This window comes from Dermacentor albipictus, chromosome 9 (genome assembly GCF_038994185.2).
Source record: "Dermacentor albipictus isolate Rhodes 1998 colony chromosome 9, USDA_Dalb.pri_finalv2, whole genome shotgun sequence".
Lineage (NCBI taxonomy): Eukaryota > Metazoa > Arthropoda > Arachnida > Ixodida > Ixodidae > Dermacentor > Dermacentor albipictus.
Genome location: NC_091829.1, coordinates 80267295 through 80290572, shown reverse-complemented (window position 1 = coordinate 80290572; position 23278 = coordinate 80267295). Strand labels below are relative to the sequence as shown.

The window sequence follows — 23278 nt, the reverse complement described above, 5'->3', positions numbered from 1 at the left end:
ATTGAGGGAGGCACACAAAATAAATAAATATTAGGTTCTATAATTGGAATTTTATTTCGGCTTATTTCATTCCTTTGTACAAAAACAATCTCTTCGTAAGTTTCTTCTGTGTAACCGTTGGTAATGTGGGCTCCCAAAGGCTTACGCTCGAAGAGGTCTTGGCCTGACCATGTATAACTTAGGAAAGCGGCGGACGAAAGCACCCCTATACCCCCACCCCCCCTTGTTTTTTTTTCAATTCATGCTTATGATTGAGATCATCGCATATAGTAAGTAGAAATGGAAAACTGCGCAATGGATTTGGTCTCTCTGAAAAAAAAAAAAACAGTGGTGTCATTCCTGAAAGAAACCCTAACCTAGCATACTTTCGGAATATATACGTAACGAAATTTTTTTACGCATCGTAGCAACACATGTGTTGCGCTTTTATTTGCCGAAAGTGCATATCTGCACGCACCTATAAAGAATGCCTAATAAATATTGCCTCTAGCTCTGGCTGCACAAACTTAAAGTATAGCAGATCGAGGAGAATGGCTGTTTTGTGGCAGTTCGGGGGACAACGCTAAAGAGAACTGCACGCCTGCTGCAGCTGACGTTTTCCTTGACAAGCAGGACGGTGCGAGAGCCCTTCGTGATCTGTGCGACCCACACCATGTCCCCTTGGGACGAAGGCGCTGACTACGACGTTTCGCACGTAGTGCTGAGCTAAGACGTTGCCACTTGGCCTTGTTTTCGTTGGTTTTTCTATTGGCACAGTTATTGTACTTCTTTCCGTATTTCCGCTTGTGTCTCTGCCTGTTTTTTTATTATCTTTTTTTTGCGCTTGATCACCGTTTAGGATAACTTCTACATTCATACTGTGCTTTCACGTGCTTGTGATATTCATTTGTTTGTGTGTGCTTGTCATAGAGTAGTGTTCCGACATAAGCGCTGACTGTGCCCGGTGCGGTATCACGCGGCGAGGATTGAAAAGACATATCAGCTCGCGTCGACTGGTCGAAAGAGCATGAGTGTTGTCTTCCTTTGTACATAAAGTAAGCGCACAAAACGAATCTTGGGGTGGCCTTTTGCAGCCAGCTCCTTCTTTTTTTGCAGAATTATATTATCCCTTTCTTTTGTGCCTTGGCTGTCATTTACTGTTTCGATGTTGTGGTCGCTGAGCTCAGCGGCCACGACATAGCAGGAACAAATGACAGTCAAAAGACAAGAGGCCGAGAAATGTATCGCGACAAACTTTTAGAGTTTCTTCTCTACCCTGCGAGCAGAAATCCCTAAACCCTGCTTTTTTACAGAAATTACGGCTAATAAGAGAGCGTGGTTTAAATTTTGCAAACAGCGGATAAGGCGCCTAAGAAAGGCTGGTTAACGTTTCGATAGGTGGACCTATCTTCGTCAAATGCCTTTGAGGAACACAGGTCGACCTATCGAAACGTAGGCCAACCTTTCTGAGGCAACTTATCCCTGTTTATAAATTTACACAACAGTGTGCTACCCCAACTCTGGGCCCTCTTTTTGATTCTGAAGCTAATAAGAAAGCTAGCTTCGCAGAAATGCTTCAGTTTATTAAATTTGAAGAGAATAGACATATCTGTAAGGCAGTGAAAATAAGGGAAACAATTTGATAATTCGTTATTTCAAGCATTCTTGCGTTTAACTTCTTGCGCACTGATTGTGGGGTCCCTTTGTACGCGTTAGATCGGTTTCACTGTATTGTTTGCCTATTTCAGCGTGCAAACAAAGACATAACGATGAAATCACCATCGATGAACGTTTCTTTAAAAGTGATTGCCTCTAGACTTTAGGTACATCTCCCCGCTAGACAAATGCGGAATGTTAAACAATTGTATGTGTTCCATCCACGTTTTGCTGCACATAATAAGAGCATTCATTTTAACCGTTCATTAGCCCAACAGCGCTGAAGACAGCTTCAGAAATTCGCTCGCGAGTTTGGAAATGTGGAAGTGCACCGAAAATGACAGTATTATTCGGTGGTATTAGGGAGAAAAACTCAACGCGGACCGCTTAATACGGGGCATCCCACACCATAATTGTAACTGACGTCACGGAAAAACGACAACTGGTAACTGTGCGGAAGTAAAAGCTTTAGACGTGACAGCGCAAGGTCGTAAGCGGAACCGATATCGACTGTTTGTTGTACCCCGGTGGTCTAGTCCCTGGCACACAGTGTTCCGTGTTCACTATGGCTTACGTTTTTCCCTCTGTGATCCAAGAATGAGCAAAAAAAAAACAAAACATATCGAGCACGTCGCTAGTATCGCATTATAGGAAGAAAAATGGGGCAAAAATAAGAAAAAAAAGAAAGAAAGGAGGGGAAGCTAAAGTAATCTGCAAGGTCGGGGCTTCTGAAGTGCTCGGAGGTCAGCCTTCGATATGAACCCCGTCGTCGTTTATAACAAGTGCCCGGGGATTAATCCATGCCCTCGGCGAGCACATCTACACCATCCCAGGAGGGCGTTACCCTCCCTCTCCCCCCGCTTTCTCCTCACCCTCTCCTCCGCTACTCAAAGGAGCGCGGTATATGCTTTTAAGCGCCGGGGTTCAGGGACCGATAGCCTCCCGGGTGTGCGCGAAGCGTAAGGATGTGAGCACGAAACGAAAAGTGCTTCAGCTTCCATGTTTGAAAGGATGAAGCACACCGAGAAAGCAATAATTACAAATACGCTAAAAATAAGCAAAACAACAAAAAAGAACGTTACATGGGTTGGTGTCAAGCTTTTAGAAAGCCCTTCGGGTGAGGAAGCTTACGTAGAAACTTCTGAACCTTCGCGCACAACTTCGCGGCGTACATACCAGGTGTCTCTACTGAACGGCACCAAAAATCTTCAAAAGAAGGAATCGATAGCTTCATGTGTGCAAATGTAACTCTAATCTGCGATCGGTTCGCATCTTGCGGCATTGCCAAATGCACTTCGCATATACATTAGAAAATAACCAAAAATGATAATAATTGAGCAGGCCCGTGAGGTCACTTGAAATATGAGTTAGTAGAACGCTTTCTTGGCGAGTTGATTCATAACTGAGAAAAAACACCCGAAGAGCGAAGGAAAGAAGCACAAGACGAGCACGCTGAACTGGCGCTTTCGCCGGGGTGCCTTGTCGCTTCTGTTTTCCTTCTCAGTTATGAACCGATTCGCTCAAGAAAATGTTCCACAAAGTCATATTTCTCCTACATTGGGCTCTTTATTGGCGGCACAAGCAAAGCACTTGAGATATTTTGAGACTTGTTGACAAGCCCTTTAGTCACGTGTATTTGACCAGCGCTCTTTCAGCGGTGCCGCTTTAAAGAGCCCCTCATCAAGGCTGGCCATATTGAGCTGACAAGCTTCACGCGTATGGGCGATAACGATCGTACCTGCTAAGTACTGGAAGGCTTTGCATTTATTTAATACTTGAAACGTTCGATAAATAAGTATTGTAAATAAAGGCTTAGGCTAATTATAAAGATCACTTTCGGATACTCACGATGACAGTGTGCAAGAACTGATTGCATTCTCAAAGAGCCCCCTTAGATGAAAGGTTTCAAGGCCTGGAACAAGTTAGCTCAACACTATGTACATTCGCAATATTTGCCGCTATGGCCCAGGAAATTATAGATACTGTTAGGATCAGCTCACTCGGCTTAACATTTATGATCGCATAGTTCACATTGCCCTACGATTTGGAAAGGTATGCATGTGCGTACTATAATTCACTTTCTGGAAACTCAGTGAATGTGCTTGTTTGTCGCATGGTAGAGTTATTCTGTTGCTTCGCGCTCCCATGCTCCCGTGTAATCATGACACACGTACGAGCTCAAACCGCTACTCTTTCAGATCTTCAGATTATCACTTTACCCAGAATCAGATGCGTTCATGAATTGTATAGGTGTTCAGTCAAGGTGGCATGCATTTCAAAGCATTTTACGTCTCCCCATGCCATGCGGTCCCAAAACTTGAGAGAAGCGCGGAACGGCTAGGTGGATAACGTTTGATGGCGTGAAAGAGGGAAAGTGCCCTTGCTGCAACGCCGAATATTATTTAGAATACAGCTGCGCCTAGATAAAGCAGTCGTTGAGTGCAACACTAATATGACCCGTAGTAACAACGCCCGTCGTCATATCACATCCACGTGCCTTCCCGTTGCCTTATGTAGAATTCTGTACCTATGCTGCCATCTAGCGTCACACTACGGAAGCGAACCGTCTAGCGTCGCAATGCGGAAGCGAACCATTCCACACCACAAGGACCGGCCGAGGAAAGAACTGCTTGCAAAGCGTTGCATAAATTACAAATTGTTCTGCTGGACACATCCGTCAGAAAAAGATATTATAGTTGCTCTAGAAGCTCAGTGGAACGCTCTGCTGCGTAGACAGTAGGGGGAGGGTTCCGCCATAGACGTCAGCGCTACTTGCGTGGATCCCCCCGCTCGAATAGCTGTTGTGCGCTGGCATTTCGGGAGAAATGAGCCATGCTATGTTGCGCGTGACCCGACATTGTTATGTAACACCTGGCGCGTCGCCGCTATTCGGATCTACGCGATTCGCGAAATATCCCGAACCGACGTTAACAACGCGAAACAGGCATCGCCTGTTTCGCGATAATCAAATAGTGCCCCAGACAATCTGATATCGCCAGCATCACGGAAGCGCCGCGCTTCACAGAGGACCTAAACCTTAGCATGGCGGCATAAAGTAACCACAATCCGAGGTGTTCGTACAGCACGACATAGCCCTCCTCTTAAGGGCGTACAGCGGGCTAGTTTTCAAGGTCACTGCAGATGACCCCACAGAAAAACGACTGAATGTTACCAAATTTTGAAGAACAAGTGTTACTGAAGATAAAGAGCATGGGAATGCCTGTAGAGAGATAAAGAGAGAGAAAAGGCAGGGAGGTTAACCAGAGGGAAGTTTTCGGTTTGCTACCCTGCACTGGGGATGGGTATATAGGGATTGGAAAGACGACAAAGAGCGAGAAGAAAAAAAAACGGAAGAAGAACAAAAAAAAGAGAAGAAGGAAATAAAAACAGGTAACAGAAAAGGCGTCCCAGTCACAGGCGTTCCACAGGCCGGTCAATCTCAAAAAGGGCAGTAGCGAAAGCAGGGCCTTCTGATGAGACGCGCAGTCGCGTCGACGTTTCAAAATTCTTTCTTCCGACAGAGCCTGGTCATCCAGTTGGTTCAGCACGACGGAAAGCGATTGTCTCTGCCCACTGTACTCCAGGCACTGTCAAAGAACATGATTAATCTTTTCCGCCTCGCCGCAATCACCACATGCTGTGGTGTCGCCCATCCTTAAGTGGATCGCATAGTCATTCGTAAACGCAACGCCCAATGATAGCCTCCACAAAAAGGCCGCGTCGGTTCAGGGAAGTCTTGGTGGAAGTCGGAGGCCTAACGTCAGATCCAGTGTGTATGAACGGGCGTGCATAAAATGTGGTTTCTTCCACTCTGATGTAGTGCCTAGGCGTGCAAATAGGCGGAGCGTCCTTGCAGCATCTGTCCTAGACAACGGGATAGATGGGCGGCTGTCTTCTGCATCAGCTGAACAAGCAGCTTGATTGTCACGTTCATTGCCGATGATACCACAGTGACCTGGTAGCTACTGAGAAAATTATTCCATGGCTATAAAGGAGGCACTGAAAGTGTCAGGTCAGCCTAATTGATCTGGTTACTGTATTTGTGGAATGGTAATAAATATAGGGATTCAAGTAACGTTAAAGTGTTGAATTACTTTTTACTAACCGTTCAATTACTTTCGCGGGACGGTAATTGGTAACTGCGGTAAATTGCATTTTAAAAAGAAAGAATTGCAGTTGTAATCACTGACATTTAAAAAAAAATTCTAACGTGTGCAAGTCTGATATAGGCACAGGGAACTGGAAATATAGACAACTAAATTTAAATCAAAAAAGAAAAGGAGAAGGAGAAATAAAAGTGCTTAACGGCGATAAATGCAGAAAAACCTGATTAGATAAAGTAGGCTAGTTGACTGTCGTCACCCAGTTTCAAAAGGAATGCCAATAAAGATAATTATCATCATCATCATCATCATTCGATAGGTTCTCACTTCCATCATTAAAAAAACGGAACATTTGATAGTTTGCGCTCCTGTCATCTACTTCTTTCTCGTCCGTGTGTTTTCTGCGCAACCCGCAGTAGTCACAAGGGAAACATCTCCAGAGAGTAACCGCGCCCCCCCCGCCCCATCCACTAGTGAAATAGAAAAAACTAGCAAGCCAAAAGTGCGATACAATTTGCCCAAATATAACAGTATCGTTTTGTTTCCAAGGAGACGTAAAGGGGCGAGGTTTCCTGATCGTCACTTAAAAATGATCGCTCATAAATCGCAGGAACAAAACTGTGGTGGTGTAACCCCAACATTTCGTGGCTTTGTATAATTCATTTTATTAAATATCCCACGACTGTTTAACGAGTGGTGTTCTGTGTTGTACATAATTTCTTTTTATGCTGCGTAAACTGAAGCCTACGCAAATAAAACCCGTGATTTCTCGAGCCAGTATACATGGAGCAAAGCTGCACTTAAAGAAAGGGAAAGCTTCATTATAAAAACGCCTGCGACATCACTAAGATCAAATAGGTGATCTCGATGGGGTGAAATATCACCTAACGATGAAGAAAAAGGCCTTACGCGTTGTTCTCACGACCGTAATCTTTTCTTTACTCATAGGGCCAACTACTACGTCAATGGGCGCCAGGTACGCGGCTACCACATGGTCAACTTGGCTCTGCACTGCGCACGCTCCGTTCTGGTGGCCATCGTCGCACACTGCGTGATGCGGATGCCTGCCCTCCACGCGTGCCTGGCAGCGACGCTGTTCGCTGCGCATCCGGTCCACACTGAGGCCGTGAGTGTTTGTGCGCTATTGCGCTATTCTGTTACGCTGGCGGACATTTTTCGTCAGGGGGCGACTTCTATCTGATACTGAGCGTTGTCAGCACTTTCAACAATTTTCAAACCACTCAAAATATCCTTTACCTAACACTACCACTACCAAAAACAAGAAAGGGGCTGACAGATGGAATGGCACACTGTGATATAAAGTTTGTAAACAGGGATGAAGTGCCTCAGACAGGCTGGCCAACGTTTCGATAGGAGGACCTATCTTCGTCAAAGGCGAAGACCTATCTTCGCCTTTCACGAAGATAGGTCCTCCTATCGAAACGTTGGCCAGCCTGTCTGAGGCACTTCATCCCTGTTTACAAACTTTCTACCACTACCAAGTAATTCCACTGCCAAACAATAAACCGCCTTACATTAACTAGAAATATATTGTCATTTCCTTTGTTATAGACGCCTCGGCTACACACATTTCTACGACATTATCAGTAGTGGCACAAGCGGCCTAAGCCGCCGCTTCAAGACTGCTTAGAAAACATTTCCATCATCTGCGGAATACTGTTCTGAAGGCTCTAATACTCATCTGTGTTGACATACCACGTCGACAGACAATACCTTTAGATTGTAAGTAACAGCATCTGCGGAATACTGTTCTGAAGGCTCTAATATTCATCTGTGTTGACATACCACGTCGACAGACAATACCTTTATATTGTAAGTAATACGAAGAAGTGCATGAATAAGGTCACGTCCTATTGTCCTAGAGCATACGCAGCCATTGCTGCATCTAGGCAACCAGCCAGCAGATACGGAATCAAAGCTTGCACATCCCGACGGCCCCTCAGCAAGCAATTAGCCAAATACAAAGATATATTCCGGACTCTGGAATTGTGGAGAACACTTGATACATTCGATCCAAATTCCGTGCCACGCATACGCAACCACTTCTCTACCACCACAGTTGCCCACACCTTGTCTTTCATTCTTTGCAAAGTTATTCGTCGTAATTTTGAGCACAGCAGCCCACAAACATATGTAACAGAAAAAAAAGACCGACAGCACATGTCCTTTATTTTAGCTCTTTTGGGGCTTAAATATTCAAATTGCGAAACAATAACAGGATATCGACGCAAGCAACAGACCACGCTTCTACCGGTAAGCCCGCCTTCGTGCATAGCGTTCGCAGTCAGCGTTTCCCGGTAAACGTTGCGGTTACATAAGCAGCAGTTAGTTAGTTAAATGGGGTTTAATGGCGCAAAAGCAGCTAAGGCTATGCTGCGCCAAACACGAGGTGTTCTAAAATACAGTTTATAAAGTGAAAGGCTGTGTTAATAATCTATATTTTATGTAAAAATCCAGTGTCGTCTAAAATTTACGGACGTCACAAAATGGGACTAATGGATCATCGCCTAAAATTAGAGCAGGGTGTAACGGTATGTGTTGTTCATATAATTTGTGCAAGAGTGCTCGTCTGTGTGTTTCGATCTGCGTACATGTGAGTAATAGGTGCATAACTGTTAATGGCTGTTGACATTTCTCGCACGTTGGTGTGTCTTCTTTCCTAAGTAGGTAATTGTGTGTGATGTGTGTGTGCCCGATGCGTAGTCGGCACAAAACTACTTCGATGAACCGCTCCTGATGATAGCATGACTTCCATTCCCCAACTATGGGTTTCGTGAGATGTAGCTTGTTGTCGGAACACCGGTCCCAGTCGTGTTGCCATTTTACCGTTAAGGCTTTTCTAATTGCGCGGATGCTATCTTTGTATGGGAGCGTTGTGTTTGTAATGTCTTCGTGTGCTGCCATCAATGCATATGTATCAGCTGCTTCATTACCCGGTATCCCAACATGGCTTGGGACCCAGCAGAAACGAATTGACCTCCCGTATTCGTTAAAAGCCACCATGTTTAAAATGTCTCCAATCAGGGGTTCACACTCAGATTTGAGATGTAGTGCCTTCAGTGTGCTTAAAGAATCTGTGTATATGACTGCATTTGTGTGTTTATCAGCGATAATTTTTTTCACAACAACACATATGGCGAAAACTTCGGCCGTGAAAACAGAGGCGTGTTGTGGCAATCGAATACTTTTTTCCCAATTTTCCGTTATGACCCCCACACCCACGTGTTCTTTCGTTTTGGAGCCATCAGTGTAAAATTGCACGTTATTTTTATATTTCTCCTGAAGTTCACGGAATTCTTGTGTAATGTGTTCGCGTGGGGTGTCTTTCTTCTTTAAATGTGTCAATGTCCAGCCACATAACGGTTTAAAATTGTACCATGGGGGTAAACGCTGTGGCTTTCTGGCAACCTCGAGGACTTCGCAAGGAATGTCATAATCCCGGACATATTCCTCATATCGCTGGACAAGGGGTTTGATCATGTTCGGTTTATTTGTATAGTGTAGGCGTGAGTTGCATTGTGTGAGGATGTTGTAGCATATGTGTTGTGGTGATGACTGAATTCTTAGTACGTAGGAAAAAGTGAGGAATGCTCTGCGGTGCTGTAAGGAGGGTTCATTACACTCGACGTATAAACTTGGAATAGGTGAAGTTCGGTAGGCGCCACTTGCCAGTCGCAGTCCAAGGTTATGTACCGGGTCAAGTCGTTGGATGTAGGACTGTCTGGCTGAGCCGTAAACCACGGAGCCGTAGTCTAAAAGGCTACGCACAAGAGACCGGTAGACACGTAAAAGGCACGTTCGGTCGGAACCCCAGTGCTTATGAGACAGAATTTTAAGGATGTTTAGAGCTTTATTTGCTTTAATCTTCAGTGCTTTTATGTGAGTTAGGAAGTTAAGTTTGGTGTCAAAGGTTACACCTAAAAACTTATGATCTTGTTTCACCGGCAGTATGGTGTCGTTCAATTTTAGGACTGGATCGATGTGTAGCCCTCGTTTCTGAGAGAACAAAACAGTAACTGTTTTCTGTGTGGAGAAACGGAAACCATTTTTGTTAGCCCACTGTGTAAGTTTATTAATTGTTATCTGGAGCTGCCTCTCACAGGTTAGCAAATTTGAGGCACGGCAAGCCACTTGGAGATCGTCTACGTATAAGGAGTGCATAAGAGACGACGGTATGATCCTATTAACTGTGTTCATTTTTACTATAAAAAGTGTCGTGCTTAGAACACAGCCTTGTGGAACGCCATTTTCCTGCGTAAATGTATTAGAATGAACTGTACCCAGACGTACCTGAAATGTTCTATTAGACATGAAATCAGTTAGGCAATTTAGCATTTTACCACGGATGCCGAGGTCAGCCAGGTCTCTTAAAATTCCGTATCTCCATGTGGTATCATAGGCTTTTTCCAAATCGAAGAAAACTGCAAGACAGTGTTGTTTGTGTAAAAACGCATACCGAATTTCATGTTCTAGACGGACAAGATGGTCAGTAGTTGAACAGCCCTTTTGATATCCACACTGGTGGGGGTCTATGAGGTTTCTTGATTCTAAGATAAATGAGAGTCTAATATTGATAATGCTTTCATATGATTTTGCCAGACAACTTGTGAGGGAAATGGGTCTGTAGTTGCTTGCGGATGTTGGGGATTTACCGGCTTTTAGAAATGGAACTACTATTGCTTTTTTCCATTCTTCGGGCATTATACCAGATTCCCAGATTATGTTGAAAAACTTAAGGAGAGCTTCTACAGATGCCTGAGATAGATGAGCCAGCATGGCGTAGTGGATACGGTCGTGTCCTGGCGCTGTGTTTTTCCCTGCAGAAAGGACTCTGTTTATTTCTTGTTGTGTGAGGGGGGAATTGTACGGTTCTTTTAACGCGCCGGTAGTGGGTAGCTTTTGTTTTTCAGCAGACTGTTTGTACTGTAAGAATTCCTTCGTATAATTTCCTGAACTGGATACATCACGGAAATGTTCGCCAAGTATATCTGCCTGTTCTTGTATTGTTGTTTGTGTGTCTGGACTTGTGAGCAACGGTATTGTGTAAGATGAGTAATCTCCCCGAAATTTCCCTACCTGTTCCCACATGCGTTTAGACGTAACTGTACTGTTTATAGAGGATACGTATTTCTTCCACGATGATTTTTCTGCCTGCCTTCTGATAAATCGTGCCTTGGCTTTGGCCTGTTTAAAGCATAAAAGGTTGGTATAGGTGGGGTGTCTTCGTAACATACCCCAGGCCCTATTTTGAAGCTTTTTGGCTTCTGTGCACTCGGGGGTCCACCAGGGAAAACTTTTTTTGCGCACAAGACTGGATGTTTGAGGTATTGCCTTTTCTGCTGCTGAAATTAAAACTTCAGTGAATTTCTCATTAATTTCATTTACATTGAGTTCATTTAAACAGACATCTTCAAGTTTTGCATGTTTCATAAAAAGCGGCCAGTCGGCAAGCTGTATTTTCCAGCGACGTGGCTTAGAGTTTATTGTAGGTAATATGGATGAGAGCTTGATAAATGCCGGCAAATGATCACTTCCATAAGAAGTGTCTGGGACTTCCCATTTAAAATCGCTAAAAACAGACGGTGAGCAGAAGGCTAAATCTAGACAGCTGAATTTGCGTGAGCTTGGTGAGAAATATGTTGGTGAACCCGAGTTTAAAAGACATATGCTGTTAGACAAGATAAAATCTTCGATTAGTTGCCCTCTTTGGTCTGTTCTATCGCTGCCCCAGAGGCTACAATGGGCATTAAAATCTCCTACTAGAATAAAAGGCTCCGGCAACTGGTGTATTAGATTTTCCAGTTGTCTAGTAGTAAAATGAGTATGGGGTGGGATGTAAAGTGAACAGATGGTGATGGTTTTATGCGATAGAACGGTGACGGCAACAGCCTCGAAAGAAGTATTCAGTTGAACATTTCGTGTAGGGGTGCCGCCCTTAACGACTATGGCGACTCCTCCTGACAAACGGCTAGAGTGTTCGCGGTCCCTTCGGACAACGGTGAAACCTTTGAGAATGTTAGTATTTTTTGGACCAAGATTCGTTTCTTGGAGACACACTGCAACTGGCGAAAAAGTGTTGATAATGTCTTTGATGTCACCTATATTGTGTATAAGACCTCTGCAATTCCAGTGTACAATGAAAGCCATGTTTCTAAAATGAAAAATGTAGTGGTGTTTGCGAACTTAAAAACTAAAGGTGACATTCGATAAGGGACAGTACACGTTTAATGGGCGGCAACCGTTCAGGTTGCCTGTCCCTTTTTCTGTAGAGTTATGAGGACCTTGTCCTTCTTAGGGCGCTCAGAAGAGCGCTGTTCTTTTGGCGTCAATGACGCCGGGGTTTTCGTGTCGACCTCCATTGCCTTCTCTGAGGCGCTGGATGATCGAGAGCCAGGCGCCGACACACGCGTCTCGGGCCTTGGCGTTCTGTTTAGCCTGGGGACCTGCGGGACGACTGTCTGCAGGGCCGCCTTGGATGATGGTGGAGTAGCACTAGCTGCTGCCACCGAGGGGGCGGATGGAGTGGCTACAGGACCACTGACTGTGACCTCTGTAGACTCCTGAGACCGATGTGGCGCTGCCCCCTGTCGCGTCACATTGGCATAACTTATTTGAGGTAAGAGCGAAAGCCTCTTCCTTGCTTCAAAAAATGAAATCTTCTCTTTTACTGTAAGAGCAATCACTTCCTTCTCCTTCTTCCAACAGGGACATGATCGTGAATACGCTGGATGATCCCCTTTGCAGTTCACACAGCGTGGGGGAGCATTACAATTTTCAGATGAGTGGTCGTTGGCACTGCATTTTGCGCACGTTTCTTTGCCTCTGCATGATTGGGATGCGTGGCCGAACCTCTGGCACTTAAAACATCGCCTCGGGTTCGGTATGTATGGCCTGACATTTATCTTTAGGTATCCTGCGTCGAGAGAAGTGGGGAGAATACTAGTACCAAATGTGAGGATCACATGTTTGGTCGGGAGTTGTTCATTGTTTCTTCGGATTGTAATTCTTTGTACTTTAATGACATTCTGTTCTTGGAATCCTTCGAGAAGTTCCTCGTCACTCAGGCTGAGAAAATCTTCCTCTGAGATAACGCCCCTGCAGGTGTTTAGGGAGCGATGGGGAGAAATCGTGACTTTGATTTCACCAATACTGGTGAGTTCGGACAGCTTTGGCACTTGTTCTTTGTTTCTGAGTTCTATAAGTAGGTCTCCACTGGTCATTTTCGAGGCTTTATAGTCTTTGCCAATTTTTTCTATGAGGCATTTCGCCACCAAGAAAGGAGATAGCTTACGCATACTTTGTGGTCCTTCACTATGCAAGACGTGGTAACGTTGGAAGTTGTCTATGTCAGTTCGGAGGGTGAATTGAAAAGGTGCATCGGTGCGGCCTCTTTTCAGAGGCCGATCTGGAAGTCGCGGAAAAGCTTCTGCCATAATATGGTTTGAAATTCGGCGGCGGTGGTAGCCACCCACCACCGAGCCCAACAAGGGGACGCTACAGGTTGTGAGCAACCTGCACACGCCAGCTATGCACCGCCACTATAACCTAATGCATATAACCAAGACTGGATATACTACACACGGTTAACCCTTGCCGCCAGGAAATTCGGAAGTAAGAAGAAGTGAAAAGAAGACAGGAGAGATGAAAAGGCTAGAGAGAAAGTCGAAGATTGAAGAGGAGGACAGGAAAAGGCGACTGCCGATTTCCCCCGGGTGGGTCAGTCCGGGGGTGCCGTCTACGTGAAGCAGAGGCCAAAGAGGTGTGTTGCCTCCGCCGGGGGGCCTTAAAGGTCCGAACACCCGGCATCGGCTCAACCCCCAGGATCCCCTTTTCCCCGGACACGGCTAAGCCGCGCACGGCTACACGCGGGAGGGTCCAACCCTCGTGTGCTCGGGTACGTGGTGTCGCAACACACCAAACGCCTGCTGACGCAGACGCCCCTGCGGGGCATAAGCAGCAGTTGCCAGTATAAAAAGCACTAAGGACTAGTTGAACGCTATCGCGTTCCACTCTTTAAGGTGAAGCTTAAGCGTCCTCCAAATTTTTATTTACAATCTTTCGATTCTGTGTGCAAACGGGACTGCTTTTCATTGCTCATATAAAACTTTTTTTTTGTTCAGTTCGTGGTCGAACAGAAGACTACGCGGCGGGATTCGATATATTTACCGTTTCGATGTGCTGTCAAACCAGTTCATCAGAGCTTTGCTTTACACTTTCTATAAATGATAGCTACAACGCTGCGCCTGTCTCAGAGATGAAAAAAATGGCTGTGGCTTAGCTAAGGTTAAGCTCAGGATGCGAAGCATACCAGCCTTTATTTTAGTTGTTGAACCACTGTTTAGCCTGGTGAACTGCTGTTGCTTGGCTATATTTGGTTCGGCTAGACGAAGAAACAACTCATGCGTTACTCTGCTTCGCCTTCAAGAGTGGAACGCGACAGCGTTCCCGTCGACCCGCCAAGGGGTGTAATAAGACAATGGGCTACGGCGCAGCGACTACGCGCCACGCATTGGACGCGGTGAGCGTCGAGCAACGCAGCGTTCGGCGCGGCAACGAAATGTGCGCCTGAACAAGCGACGCATGCCTGAGCCTTAGAAACAGCTCGTTTCTAAGGCAACACCGCATTCACTAGAGGCGCTTTTGTACCGCTTTGAAGCATCGTACTCGTGGCTCAGTGGTAGCGTCTCAGTCTCACACTCCGGAGACCCTGGTTCGATTCCCACCCAGCCCATCTTGGAAGAGTTGAGCCAAAGCCACCTAGAACATCAGTCTCTGTAGCACGCCGCAACCTTCGCTTCTCATTCCAACGAGCAGCTCTGTCTCCAGGAGGCATCTCACCTCGTGAGTGTCTAGCAGAGGCAAGCGCAGCTGCTTATATACCGCCGCGACGGCGTGAGTTGGAGCCCCGTTTCTCCCCTGTCGTGACGTCACAGTGTCACGTGGTATTGAAGGCGACACCGCCGCGCCTGAGGAGCTGGGTTGAGCTCTCGTAATATGCTTCGCATAAAAGCTCAGGTCACTGAATAGACGCTGGCAATGGTGCGATATCGGAAGTTGGCCGCACTCATTACACGTAACTTTCTTTGCGGAAGAAGGCGCCTGTTACCGGAAACACCGATACTGCATCCACGCGCATTGACCTTACCTGTTCTCTCTGCAGTAAATCGCAATGACTCTTGTGCGATTTTTGAATTCAACCCGATCGAGAACTGTTTCTGACGCAGATATACGAGGCGACTTTTTGCAAGCTCCATCACTGTTTTGTCGTCTTTTAACAAATTTGTTTCTTTACGCGGCACCCCCTGCTTCATTATTATTTTACCGCTTCCCTTTTCTAGATTTACCGCTTCCCTTTCTCTTTCCATTGCAAAAGAATAAAAAAAGCAGGTCTATGCCGAATAATAATAATATTTGGGGTTTTACGTGCCAAAACCACTTTCTGATTATGAGGCATGCCGTAGTGGAGGACTCCGGAAATTTTGACCACCTGGGGTTCTTTAACGTGCACCTAAATCTAAGCACACGGGTGTTTTCGCATTTCGCCCCCATCGAAATGCGGCCGCCGTGGCCGGGATTCGATCCCGCGACCTCGTGCTCAGCAGCCCAACACCATAGCCACTGAGCAACCACGGCGGGTAGGTCTATGCCGAGTTCGAGAGCATAAAATTCTGGCGATCGACACGGATTTACCGTGTATAACAGCACGCGCTCAGTCCATAACAAATAGAAGGTATGAAGTGCAGGGCTTGAATGTGACATCAGAAGAGCAGTATAATGAAGTATCTGCATCAATGCGAACCGTTAGGCAAGCTCCTATATGTGTGCTAAGTGAGAGAATAGAGCGAACACAGCTAATTTTATTCCCATAAGTGTCGGCACTCAAGTTTTACGAAATTACTAAGCCACTCCCTGATTATCACCTTTTCATTCTGCTATTAGTGGCTGCAAATAAAAAGTAATAATAAAAGAAACACGACACAGTTGCCGTGCAAACTGAAAAAAATCAAAACGCGTTGATACGCCCGTCTTCTGTTTCTATCTGATCAATGCGTTCTCGATTACTGCCTGCTGCTGAGCGTGCGTGAGCTTGCACCTGGCAGCGGTGAAAGTGTGCCAACAAAGCGCAACGTTTACAAGTCCACAATGTTGCTGACGTGTGCGCGCGCTCGTTCAGAAAGGTTAAAGCGAAAACATAACGCCCATTGGTGCAAGCTTTTTCAGCAGCCTTGCTAACGCTTTCTTGGGGCTGGCACCGCAGTTTCGTGCATTAGTGCATGTCCCTTGTTTAAGCACAATGGCTCTGATGAGACATTCGGCGGAAAAAGAAGCCGCACTTGTTAGAGACCACACCTTGCGGGAGTAGAATCCCTAATGCACGCCTTAATACACTGAATAACTTTGGACTTCAGAAGAGCACAGCTCAGTCTTTCTTCGGGAGGATGCCAGTTATGAGCATTTTGAAGAAAGAGGATTGGTTCTCGGCTATTTCTATTTGTGCTTTTTCATAACAGATAGGGACATGCGTAAGCTCCCTAAGGATAAGCCTCGTACACCGAAGGAGCAGCGCTAGCTTTGTGCTAGCGCGCCGGAAAGAAGTATAACCGTACAACACGCTAAACTAAGAATATAGCTTTGTGTGCCGTCACTTCATAAAAGCTTGGAAACATTCTTTTTTCTTCTAAGATCCATCCTCCCACAGGTTGCTATTTAAGAAGAAAGCCGGACGTCATGATTCCACATTGGCACACTGTAGCGGGGCTTCTCATTATGTCGAGGAAGATGAGAACGCTACTGAGGTCAACCTATTCAAACAACTTTCTCTCGCAAGCAAATTGAGAAAATATGAGGAAAAACAATGTAAGCATTTGACTCTGAAACCTATGTAAGATACCTGTATGAACGTGCTCCTAACCTGTCAACCTTAAATTGCTACTGTCTCTTCTAGTGATGTTCACAAAGAAGAGTCGCTTTTTTATTTGCTTGCATGCGTTCTGAAAGGCTAGATTGTGTTACAGAATTGCTAATCCCTCTATCATCGTCACACTCTTCCCCACTTATGCCACTCAAATGACACGATTGCTTAAGGGAACCGCAATAGTTGGTTTTGTGTCGTCTGCCATTTGTGAAAAAAAAGTTGCGTGGGCCCATTAGTCGCGTTTACTTGGATGAGACAGAGGCACATGGTATCAACACTCAAGCGTATCGCACCTCAAGCAAACTAGGTAACTCATTAGGAAGACGTATAACAAAAAATGTGCGTAGCAGAGGCTGTTTGCGATAGAAAAATGTGAATTTGAGTGGCCCACGTGATCACAAGCATACCATATAAGAAATTATGGAAACGCATTCGCCGCAGGACGGCAACTTGCCAGCCAGTCAACCGGCCGTGGCCTCCGGCGCCGGTTCACAAAATGACAGCTTCTGGAGACGGCCGCAAGCAATTCCTTTTCACTCATGAGTACCACTACGCGCATTGAATCACTGTATTCTTTGTGAATAAGAAATGAGATTAAGATAGGCGAGTTGCTTCAGTAACGGCGTCAATGGTGTCTAGAGTGCATTCACTAGATACACTCTTAAAACGGTTGCGCCCTTTGGGGTGTATATTTGTCCCACAACAATAATCGTCATCTGCCTAGCTTGCGTTTCCTTTCTTGAAAACTCGGCGCTCGCTACTTTCCTGTCGAGAATGCTGCGTCACACTGATAACGCGCGTGCCGTTCGTTACTGGAAAGTGCCGGGCTCACAGCGTTAAAGAAAGGAAACGCGGGCAGCACGGATGACGATTATTGTTGTGGGACAAGATACGCCCCAAAGGGTGTAAATTTTTCTAAGAGTGTAGAAGCCGAGACGCAGCGCTCGGGGACCAATTGGACATCGCAGCGGCCAGGAACTTTTTCTATCCTGTTGCACGGTTCACAAAGTTTTTCTTTCGTAAGCGTTCTTTGCCATTGGACAGTCGCCTGCGCTAACAATACGTCTTGCATCTAGAGTAGCTGGACTTCTGTGTGACCTAAAATTTTTGCGTAGGGAAGCTTTTGTGGATTTGGGCACTGATAGAACACGGTAATTTTCCGCAAAAACAAACGTCCTGTACTTTTGTGCACACGTACAAACGAATGAGAACTTCGCGGCGTGCGGACCTCACGCCTGCAGGTGACGTCACCATCCGGCGCTTTTCGGTACATTCGGTTCGTTCTCCCTCGGCAGTGAAAGCACGCTTACCGTCAGTGAGAGCGGCAACTTTCAAATTCATTCATTCAGAACATTCATGTAATTGTTGGCGCATGAGTTCCTGCGGTGAGCTACAATAACATGACACGCTTCTACCGTATCCATCTAAGCGTGGCTACTACCTTTGTATTCAGAACAGCAGGTGCAGCCGACCGTAAGCAGTATTCGGAGTAACAAATTTTTAAGAAAAGTTAAATTTCTTAGACTTATCCATACAGAGAAAGGCCTCCATGGTGAAGTTTCCGGTACACCTTTCGAATTTAGGGGGATGCCTTTACTGCGAGCACTTCTTTGCCAGATTCAATGCTCCAAAAGCGTTTACGGTTGGCGATGCATTATTTGTGCGCCTACTTCTTACATGGGGCTGTACTTACCACTAGGCTTTTAATGGGGCGAACTGGGAAAACGGCTTGAATTACGGATAATTTTGTCAGACATGTTAAATCAATAACGCTGTCAAACCAGCAATGCTGAGTGTTAGTGGCATTTACGCACATGGACAAGCAGAGTAGATGTCACAGGCGTTTAAATACCCAGGACTACATACTGAAGGCTCTATAGCTGTGCGGCGTCGATGAACCGCATTGTGCAAGAATACTCAGCGATCACGCCGACATATTCAAGGACATAGGCGACGTCAGCTGGTGCGCACAGGTCGGTACACAAAGTGTGGAAATTTTTATGATACTATTCAAGGCAGGTTTTCATGCGTAACCGTAGTTTGCCCGAACAACCTATTCTCTTGCTGTGAAAGTAATAACCATGCTCTGGTATGATGTTCTTAGTTTGCTTCATTAGAGGCTGATGAAGTAGTTATGAGGCAATTTGTTTTTGCTCGTTTTCGCGTTATGTACATGGGTGGATAAGTTTAGCAAGCTAACGTTTAAAATGGTGGAGAAAGAACATTGCAGCTTCGAAAACTGGCGTTGGTAAAGAGCAGCATTTCACTGTTGCTGACTATATTTTTTACATGGATGAAAACAACGCTGTGCCCTAAGATCAGCAAAAATTTGATATAACGAAAAAGGATGATATCATGAATAATTCTAATAGTAATAACTGTTGCAAAAATGATTCGTTCGTTATGCGAAGACAGTCGTTCCGCAGCTTAATTTTCGCATGACAGAACCAATCTTGTTTCCCGTTTACTGTGCCTATTATATTGTGTCATATTAGAGGCCTAATCCGCTTTCAGAAAATGTAACGTCTATAGCTGTCTTCGTGAAATAGAAATGAATATAACAACAATGCAATTCGCAAGGAAGCAATTTTCTCTTGTGCTATGTTGAAATTAAAGCATTAGCGAGAACTTATGTTCCTAGCACTAGAAATATTTGTTTTGCAAAGAAAAACCACAGTGAAAAGGACCAACTTAGAAACGACAAGTTGCTTTTCTTTTTCAGAGTTACGAAGCGGCTATACGTCTCGATCCAGAGCTCGCTCATGCTCATCTGAACCTTGCCGTGATAAGGCACTTAGAGGTGATTACCCATACTTTGACCTTTAGGTGACACTACTTTTTCCTGAGCACTGCATTCAAATTTAAACTGTTCGATATAGTGCCTCATGTAAAATGTAGGCAGGTTTATATTACGGTCCCTGTCGTGTGCCGCCTGAGTGTAAAATTACCATTGTTTTAAAGATGGGCGACAGGAATGCATGTGGAAGTAAATCCCAAGTATTTCGGACACGGGTATTAGGGTGTTATTAGAGGAAATATCACAGTAACTTCGTCACATGCATTAAGCTAAATGCTGGTCAACATTTGCGGTGTTTTGTATTATTGCTTATCATTTCGGGCCACAGAAACCACTGACTACATCTAGACTTGAAGGTCTGGAGTCTAGTCGGATACCGTCGAAGAACGTTCGTTGAACGGAAAAATACACTGCAATATTCATGCAACACTGTGTAGCCAGTGTGCTTTCATTACACAATGGTTTAAAACATTGCGCATATATTCTACATGTAAAGTCCAGTTTTTTAAATAGTGAACTCAACAGAAAGAACCTAAATTTTGACTCTAAATGCTTCCATAGTGGCAGGCGAGTCTCGAAGAACTAGAAAAACTGACTTTATATTAGCTCAATGACTGGCAGCTTATACTGGGATAAAACTGTTCTCGAATTAGTTTAATTGGTTGCCAACAAACGTTTTGTTTAGTGCAACATGTGGTAGCACAACAGGTGTGTTTCAAACGCTTTGCTTCTTGTCATTCGCTTCATGTTTCTTGTTTCTTCAAATCTTGTTGCTAACTTAATGCTAACGTCAGTAGTAGAATGTATCATAAGGAATGCTATCTGCGGATGCATTCACATCAACGTGTAGATACAGGTATATTTTTTGCGCCCTCCTGTATCATTGTTATATTCTCGACACCCACTTGCGGTAGAGCTCACAGTAAGTGTTGTAAGGTATTTCCGATTCCCTAATATGCTTCTTCTGAATTTGTACTGCAGAGTGACTATCGATGAGCATTTCGACACTACCAAGTCGCCCTGTCTCTCGATCCAAAGAACAAGCTCATCATAGACAACATGGCCAAGTTAAGGCGGCGAATCACTAAGCCACTGCCTTTCCATGAATGCGTTTAGAGCGGACGCACAGTCAACATGCGCTTACTCTGTGGCTTTTTTGTCTATAGCGACATTCATGTTTTGATGGCATATTCCGACTATATTCACACTACATTGATTTATAGGTTTCGCAACATTGCCATTGAAGACACAAATGTCCGGTAAATGCAGTTCAAAGGTGGCATGATGATATCAAGAGTCGTTAACAACGATTCCATCGTCTGAATTTTTTATTTGGCAAAAGTTATGCCCTCGAACAACCCGTCTCATTCCAGGGTGATGTGATGATTAGCAGATGTGATCAACACTGAAATTTTCTATGCCTGATTGGAAATATCCTAACTTTCCAGAAGTGTTGCTGAAAGACAATTCAATTTCTTGCCTGCAAATAGCAAACCGCAGGGAACAGCCTATGCCATACATGACTTCTTGTAAACGCGTTGTGTGATTAGTGATGCCGGCGTACTATATTGCTGTGTGATTTACGCAATTCAGTGAATTTCGCTATTGGTTTCCTGCAGTACTTTCTAAATTTTCGTTTTAATCTTACCTTTTCTGCCTTTGTTTAGTGTGTCGAAAAAAAAATGTTTACCATAGCTCAGCCTAATGAGTACTTCTGATTACGCGAATACTCTTAGGCAGACGTTGGCGGCTTCTACAGCGAATATGAGCCAAAGTGAGTAAAGAATATGATCCTCTCGCGCATAGCCCTGTCTTTACGCCTTCTCGAGCAGAAAAAAAGTATGAGAAACGGAACACTTGTTACGGATTCTGCCATGCATGCCAGCGTGTTTATTTGGCCTTTCCTTGCCACATTCTCAGTGAATTTCGGTTAAGGGAAGTAGAAGTTCTTTGAGTGGTGGCATGAGACGATGCAACATTGTGCCTAGATTTAAGATTCTTATGGTAGTGTATGCGACATGGCAATGCTACTGTCAAAGTATGACAGATTTGCTGAGACGTATCGCGGTGTAAGTGGACGTGATGGACCGTTTCATGGGCGCTTCCGGATTGAGCGCAAGGAAACGAGGTCGTCCGAAGTGACAACGGAAGCATACAATGAAATAAAATGTCTGATGTTGTCTTCACAACGCAGTCCGCTTAAATACACAGTGTATTTATTCGCCTAGGCTGGAAGTGTCGGTGAAGTTGCCTTTTTTTTTTGGTAAGGGGGCATGATTCAGAAAAGAGCCTAAGACAACTCTTTGTTCTTCAATATCGGTGACACGGTTTTGGGTAATTAAGAATGGTAGGTAAAAAAGGAATTCTCTTAATTTGTTGAAATGATGTATTTATTCCCGTAAAATATGAATGGTGCACAAGCAGACACATGCATGCGTACGGCCAGAAATTATGTGTTTATACCTAGCTGTTCACTTGGTCAACACAATTCAGATGTCTGCTAAATAAGTCGATGCTACAAATTCTGCAGATAATTATTGACATTCTATGTACAAGGAATGACAGATACAGAAAAGAAAGAGCTAATTTCGTGAATTTGGTCATCCTGCACTTAAACTGTCGGATAGAATGATATATTAAAGCCCGTGTTTATAGGGCAGCTTATGTTTTCATAATTCCTTCTGGAGTAGTGATGAGCAAAACGTGAACAAGGTGAACGCAGGAGCCAACGTTTCGACAAGTGGACTTCTCTTCTTCAAGTCCACTTGTCGAAACGTTGGCTCCTGCATTCACCTTGTTCACGTTTTGCTCATCGCCTTGAATTTCCATCTCCTGCATTCTCCGTCTTTTCTTCTGGAGTAGTGTGCGTCAGTGCCACTTTTGAATTCATTATGTAAAACAAAGCTGCGTAACCCAGAGAGTCATTAAAAGTTTGCAGGAGCTTCGCAGTACGCCGCTCAAGGTGAAGTTAGAGCTAGGAAATGTGCATACTTGTAAGTTCATTTGGTTGCAGTCAAACAACTTTTTTGGCTTCCCGCTTAATCATCTACGAACAAAACTTTCTGTGACGTCCGAAGCTGACAATGTTGTGACGGTATGCTGTACGAAACGATGTGTCCTGTGTTGGACATCCAAACACTTATTACGCTTTCAAAGCGCGTCGGGTGAATTCGCAGTGATCAGTTGTACGTGCGACGTGATCGTTTTACATCAGTGTAGATTGAAACCGAGGGAACGCAAAGGCATGACTACGTATGGCAACGTGTCAGGCTCAAGAAACGAATAACTGCTCGAGTGCGACGTAACGATAACACAGGAAAAATAAAGAGCAAATAAGCCAACTTAGGCAATGTAACGCTTTTGGTGAGTCTACTAACAGCAATGCCATAACTTTTTCTTCATTCTTTTTTTTTTGCTACCACTACTCCATGTTGTCTCAGTGGCGTAACTGTGTGTGCATGACCAATGTAGAAACCGAACAGCATATACAAGATTACAGGCCGGTTTCTATCAAGCTGTTCCCCCGCTGCTGACTTTTTAAAAAACATGATGCTGGTAACTGTATTCTGTAGATCTTTATTGCACCCAAAGTGTTTTCCGCATTGTACATGTTGCCTTTCTTCCAGTATAGCTTCGACGCGGCATCTTGATTTCGAGATCTTGTTTGCAAGAGCCGTTGCTTACGCCGCCTTACTTAGCCAGAGCCTAGCAAGGGTATCACAACTTCGAGAAGAGTATTTCACCACGAGAGTCATTATCAGCAGTCGTGAATGCCAGGTTTTCATGAATATTGTTGCTCGCCGACAC

The 23278-nt window shown here is 44.8% G+C and overlaps 1 long non-coding RNA gene across 1 annotated transcript; it reads left to right on the top strand.

Moving 5' to 3' along the window:
• Positions 1-557: 557 nt before the first annotated feature.
• Positions 558-21943, top strand: LOC135919020 (uncharacterized). Its single transcript, XR_010569860.1, has 4 exons — positions 558-694; positions 6687-6864; positions 19397-19474; positions 20453-21943. It is a non-coding gene; the product is annotated as an uncharacterized lncRNA (long non-coding RNA).
• The last annotated feature ends 1335 nt before the right edge of the window (positions 21944-23278 follow it).